We start from the raw sequence: 7494 nt of genomic DNA, 5'->3' as shown, positions 1-7494 counted from the left end.
TTCTTCCAAAACTTAAAAGAAAATATAAGTGAATGTCTTTCTGACACGAAATTCTGGAGATTGGTTACCTCTGAGAGAGATGGATGCAAAAGTTTATGTGGAGAAGCATACAAATCATTTCAACTAAGTTAATATTCTTTTATTCTTTAAACGTTTTAACCTGATCTAATATCTAACATCAAATTATAGCTCAAGCTTTAATAGTTTTTTCCCTGTATTATTTGCATTTTTTCTGTATGTTTGAAACACTTAAAATAACAAAATAAAGAATGTACCAATCTGGGATTGCTTCCTGGACAAGAAGAATAATTTTACTCTTTCTACAATTGGGTAATTCTTTTTGACTAGTGAGATATAATTAAGGCCAAAGGCGAAAATGTGGGTAGAAGCTGTAGATTTTAAATCGTCCACTTTTTTTTTATAGAACAAATACATATGTGTCATATAATTACAGCTTTAGGAAAGTGATAGCATTGCCCTATTATCTTTCATTTAAAATATGACCTTTTAATTATTTATTGAATAGAAACAAGAAATAGTGAAAATAGAAAAAGGTAAATGTTTTGAAGGAAATTGTAGCAGATAAAATTGAAATATGAGAAGTACTTAACAATTCATGGCTTATAAATTATATAGTCTGATGTTAGCCACTGAGTTGTAACTCCATGAATACATTAATGTTTCTTCTGTCTTTTCACTCAGAAATTTAAGGTGAAATAATGTTTAGTGTAAATTGTATGTGCATGATAGGGATGTTAATTTTCTTTTCAACCATTTCCTCTGAAGTGGATTATAAAATCTATCTCATGAATTTTCTCTTTAAAATGTATTTTTCTGGATCAAAAGAATTTGATCCAAAAATATAGATATTAGATATTTCAGATAAACACTATTCAAATAACAGTTTATCACATTATTTTTAATGCAACCTTATTTTTTTTGATATTTATGAACAAAATATTGGTAAGGATAGAAAGCAAATCAAATTTTAGGGAAATAATTGCACATTCCAAGGATGGTGATAGTTACTGTATTACTTTTGTGTCTTCAAGTTGAAGGTGCCAAACAAAAATCTTTATATGTAAATATATACGTTTCCGAAGAACTTTATAGGTGCAGCAAAAAATTGTGAGGATTCTGGGTTCTCATTCCGTTGGTTAGATGCCCAATGCACTTTGTATGTTTTTGTCAGTTTACTTTTTGCCTTTCGTATCAACAACTTTATCTGACTTGTCTCCTACAAGATATAGTATGGTTTGTATTTGTTTTCCATTGCTGTGTAGCAAATTACCACACAGTGGCTTAAACGAACACAAATTTACTATCTCCCAGTTTCGGTGGGTCAGGAATCCAGCATGGTTTCACTGCACCCTCTGCTCTGGGTCTCACAAGGCTAAACTCACGGTGTTGGGTGGAATGGGGTTCTCATCTGGAACTCAGGGTCATCTTCCAAGCTCATTCAGGTTATTGACAGAATTCAATCTTTGCAGTTGTAGGACTGATGGCAACTTGTTTCTTCACAGATAGCAGGAGAATTCTGACTTACATCTTCTAAGATGAAGTCTAATATAGCCTAGTCAAAGGAGCGACTATCCCATCATATTTAAGTTCTCCCCACACTCAAGGGAGAGGGATAATCTACGGTGTGCCCACCAGGAGCAGGAATCTTGGCAATCTTAGAGTCTGTCTAGCACTGGGTGTTTTATGTCCTTACCCTGACTTTAATGTAAAAACGAATACAAAAACATCAATTAACTAATAATCTTGCTTTTCCTGTCTTTGGGTTATTGTGCCTGAGCAATTCAAAGAACTGTTTTCTGATAATAACCTGCATGGCTAGTGGTAGGTATGTTTCTGATCTTCTGAATTAAATTTGGAGAAGCCGCTAGCTATAGATTAGCTCATGTTGCTTAAGGATGGTGAAATTGTTTCTTCATTTATTTAGAGGTATATAAAACACTGTGAACCTCATCTGTCAACAATAATAGATCACTTGATAGGAACTAGTATTTATTGAAGTAAGTAAAATTTGTGCTTTTAAATAAAATTTTTGGTAATTATATTTGAAGAGCAAAATTAGTAAAAAGTATATTGTCTAGGAGAGATATTAAAAATGGACTCTAAAATTTTATGGAATATTAAGATGAGAAACTTGGGAGAAATTCTTACTGTTAGACTGGATGCCACAGAAATTTATGTTCTCACCTTCTTAAGTGATATCAACCTTTGGTTGAAAAAAAAATAATCATCGTGAAGTGGATTAGTCATGGAAACATAATGCCTTTATCTTTTTTGTCTTTCTTCTTTGAAGAGCATAGAATTGAAAGTTTTATTTTATTTTTTTTTTTGTGGTATGCGGGCCTCCCTCTGCTGCGGCCTCTCCCGCCGCGGAGCACAGGCCCCGGACGCGCAGGCCCACCGGCCATGGCTCACGGGCCCAGCCGCTCCGCGGCACGTGGGATCCTCCCAGACCGGGACGCGAACCCGGGTCCCCTGCATCGGCAGGCGGACGCGCAACCACTGCGCCACCAGGGAAGCCCCGAAAGTTTTGACAAAGGATTAATCTCTAAAATATATAAACAGCTCATGCAGCTCAGTATTAAAAAAACAAACAACCCAATCCAAAAATGGGTAGAAGACCTAAATAGACATTTCTCCAAAGAAGACATACGGATGGCGAGGAAGCACATGAAAAGCTGCTCAACATCACCTATTATTAGAGAAATGCAAATCAAAACTACAATGAGGTATCACCTCACACCAGTTAGAATGGGCATCATCAGAAAATCTACAAACAACAAATGCTGGAGAGGGTGTGGAGAAAAGTGAACCCTCTTGCACTGTTGGTGGGAATGTAAATTGATACAACTACTATGGAAAACAGTATGGAGGTTCCTTAAAAAACTAAAAATAGAAGACCATAATTCAAAAAGACACATGCACCCCAATGTTCATTGCAGCACTATTTACAATAGCCAGGTCATGGAAGCAACCTAAATGCCTATCGACAGACAAATGGATAAAGAAGATGTGGTACATATATACAATAGAATATTACTCAGCCATAAAAAGGAATGAAATTGGGTCATTTGTAGATGTGGATGGATCTGGAGACTGTCATACAGAGTGAAGTAAGTCAGAAAGAGAAAAACAGATATCGTATATTAACGCACATATGTGGAACCTCGAAAAAAGGTACAGAAGAACTGGTTTGCTAGGCAGAAATAGAGACACAGATGTAGAGAACAAACGTATGGACACCAATGGGGGAAAGGGGGGTGGGATGAATTGGAGATTGGGATTGACATATATACACTAATATGTATAAAATAGATAACTAATAAGAACCTACTGTGTAAAAAATAAAATTAGAAGAAGAAGATAGTGAAGATCACAAAATACAAATGGATAAATAAAAATTCTGTATTTTGTGTTATTGGCCAGTTTCAGGACCTGGTGAGTTAATGGGGAGAGATTTCAAAGAAAAGACAATAGAAAAATTCAAGTCTATTTCGAGCATATGTGGACCCTTCAGACATAATCCTGTAATAGGATAGAAGTATGGTCAGGAGAAATGCGTTAAAGACAGAAAAAAAAATTAGAATTACTTTTGAGGGACAGGGAACCCAGGTGCGAACTCTTGTCAGTCTGGGTAGATTATTAGCTCTCGGCACATTATCGGACCCACAAAATGCAATGAGTATGAAGTCTTCATACCCCTCACCTTGGTGCCCTCCTCCCCTCATTCCCAGGAGGGATTAAAAAAGAAGTTGTGATATGAAATTCTAGATGTAGTTCTACTGGCAATGCAGATCCTCTTGCATTTAGTGGCCTCTACTGTAATGCAAATTATAATTTTGATCTGAATGCTTCTCATTTTTAACCAGCATTTATACTTAAGCTGACATGATTTTACAAAAGATATTAGATTTACCTACCTTCCAAATTTAATAGTTTAATTTTTGTAAGGAATAGAAGAAACATCCTTTATCAATGGTGACACAAAAAAGGGATAGTACGTGGAGGGATAATGGGTAATTCTACCCAAATAAATTCTCAAGAGTTTGAGATATGCTTACATCCTGATAAGAATGGAAAATGTTGAGATTCTTACTTTTAACACTTTTTATGACGGATGTTATAGACTGTGGTCAATTTTTTCTTTTACAAAGATTTAGATATCCATTTATATCTGATGGCTATATATGTTTTCACTTTACAGCATTGTACAGAACCTGAATCAGAACTTTACTTTGGTACATTAGTACAGTTCTTTTTGGTACATTATTACAATTAAATATTTTAGTTAATAGGTATACAGAAGCAACTATAGATATATTTAGAATCATCTTGGCAAAAAAAAAGTCGAAGATTTTAAGGAAAATCATATCACTTATCTCTTACATTATGTTGACATGACACTGAAGCCATTTGCCAGAAATATAGTAGGTATTATTTATAGATTTCAGTCAATTTTAAGCAATTGAGCTTAGTTTTTGTAACAATGATGTTTGGGAAGTGTATCATGTATTTCCAGAAATGAGAAATAATGTCTTAAATTAAGCCAAATTCTTTTGAGATATACCATGCTAACAAGGAGACAGGGAATTAATGTTTGAAATAAAATGAACATATTAAATTGTGCCAAGCTGAATTTCAGTAAAAATTAGAAAAAAGGAATAATAAGGTTACAACAAAGCAACTACTTTCCTACATATTGAATAATATCTTCAGCAACCCAAACTAATTGGTCTAAGTAACAAACTAGCTAATAAGTAGTTTAAACATAGAATACAGAAATGCAGATAATTGCTCGTGTTCCTTTGAAGTAGTGAGTGGTATTCTTTTTCATCTTTTTCATTTCCAAAAGGAAATATGCCAAACTACTTATGTCTGGTGAATTAATCTGAACTCAATTAATCAAGCTTTTTTTTCCTTCTTAGCATATTCAATTGTTAAGTGTAAATGACTGGAGTCAATTTTTAAAACCCCTGGAATTAAAATTGGGAAAGTGGAGGAGTATTAATGATAGTGCAGTAAACTTTGATTGGGGCAAAAGTTCAGAAAAAGAATAGCAAGTCCCTGAATTAAGCACTATAACTGGAATGTTTATATTAGCAAGCTATAATCATTCAGAAACATATGAAATCAAGCGAAGTATCTATAAGTTAAGATGTAGTCAGTTAAAATAGCAATACAACTTACTTCTAATGGATTCATTCTTCATTCCACTGCCAGCTCTGTTATATTTGACAAAGCTTAATCCACCAAAGCAATGTAGTCTCCACTTTTCCTATCTTTATTTTCTGTTATATTGGGATATTGATTGACAAAAGTTATATTCCAAAAAATGTTTTGTCAAAAGTTTTATCATGAAGAGTAGATATGTTTCTGATTTTGCCACTTACCTGCTATGAAATGTTCAGGGAAGGTCTCTCTGGTAAGATGACATTTGAACTGAGACCTGAATGGTGCAAAGAGGCCGGTCCTACAAAGATCAGGAAGAAATAGTTATAAGCAGAGGAAAGAGACAATGCAAAGTTGAGAATGAACTTAAAGTGGTGAACTGGGAGTCAGGGGCCACATCATGTTGGCTTTTGTGCATCAAAGTTAGGATTCTGAATTTTATTCTTAGGGTAGTGAGAAGGGCAACCACTGAAAATTTATTGTAGTTTTTCATTGTAAAATATATAATACACATCAAAGAGTATGTATCTACCACTTAAATTAGGAAATAGAATGTTGCCAAATAATGCTGAAGCCCACTTATTTGCTTCCCAGTGGGACACGACTCCCCATCTCCCCACCAGCCCGAATTTTTTTAAAATTAATTTTTATTGGAGTGTAGTTGCTTTACAATGTTGTGTCAGTTTCTGTTGTACAGCAAAGTGAATCAGCTATATGTATACATATATCCCCTCTTATTTTGGATTTCCTTCCCATTTAGGTCACCACAGAGCATTGAGTAGGGTTCCCTGAGCTATACAGTAGGTTCTCATTAGTTATCTATATTGTACATAGTATCAATAGTGTATATATGTCAATCCCAATCTCCCAATTCATCCCACTCCCCTTCCCCCCTTTGTATCCATACGTTTGTTCTCTACGTCTGTGTCTCTATTTCTGCTTTGCAAATAGGATCATCTGTACCATTTTTCTAGATTCCACATATATGCATTAATATTTGTTTTTCTCTTTCTGACTTACTTCACTCATGGACCTAAAGACTGTCATACAGCCTGAATTTTAAATTTTGCATTTCCTAGACTTTCTTCCTAGTTATTTCATATGCTACAATTCGTGGTTTAGTTTTCCATCTTTTGAACTATAAATATTGGATTTACACTGTATATATTCTTCTGTGACTTGCTCTTTTAGCTCAACATTATATACTTGTATTTCATTCATTTTTCTTGCTGAATAGTATTTCATTCTATTACTACACCACAATTTATTTATCCATTATGTTATTGATTGATATTTGACCTATCCCCTTCCTTTTTTTGCTCTAAAAAAATGAATAAACTGTACTGTGCTATGAGTTAACTTGTATACTGATGCACATATGTAAGAGTCTTCCTAGAGAATTGTTGGATGTAGCCTATGTGCATCTCCAATTTTATGAGGAAATACCAAATTGTTTTTCCAAGTGAATGTATCAATTTATATATGCATCAGCAGGGGATGGGAGTCCCATTTATTAAATTTTAATCTTTTAAAATGAATTCAATGAAGTAAAATATTAACTGTTTATGGTTTTACATTGGATTTCTCTGAATGTCAATGAGGTCAAGCACATTTTTTTATGCTTTTTTTGGGGGATTCATCATCTTTTCTTAATTTGTAGATGCATGTGGTTTTAAGACATATTCTAAGTATGAGCCTTTTTAGTTTTATTTGCTGCAGATATCTTTCACTGTGTCTTTTCTTTTAATTCTGTAACTGATGTCTTTTGGCAAATATAAATTTTTATTTTAGTTAAGCCTAATTATGAATGATTTATTTTATGATTAAAGCTTTCATAATCTTGTTTAAAATACTTTTAATACCCCAAGTCATGAAATCTGGTATATTACCTTCTAAAAACTTTATTATTTTGCCTTTTACACATATTTACTATGAATCAATTTTAGTGTTTGACATGAGAGTAACTTTTCTTTTTTTCATGTGGATCTGCAGTTATGTGGCTTTGACTCTTACTCATAATTGATTATTTCCTTGTGTGTTTAGGGATATGTTTAATTCAAAAATCACTGCTCTGTTTTCCCATATTTGTTGTAATTCAGTGGTCCACATGCTCAATAATTGTTCCTCCTTTGTAGATAATCTCTCTTATTTCTCATTTTTTTAGTCTTTTTGAATTTTTATTTTAAAATATTAGGTGTATGTTTCCTTTTTTCTTTTGGAGGGAGGCTTGGGATGGGTTCCCTAAAACTCAGAAAGGATTTGTTATATCAGTTCTGGACAACTCTTGGTCATTACCTCTTTACATAG

The sequence above is a fragment of the Physeter macrocephalus genome, chromosome 2, assembly GCF_002837175.3.
Source record: "Physeter macrocephalus isolate SW-GA chromosome 2, ASM283717v5, whole genome shotgun sequence".
NCBI lineage: Eukaryota > Metazoa > Chordata > Mammalia > Artiodactyla > Physeteridae > Physeter > Physeter macrocephalus.
This window is presented reverse-complemented; position numbering follows the sequence as displayed.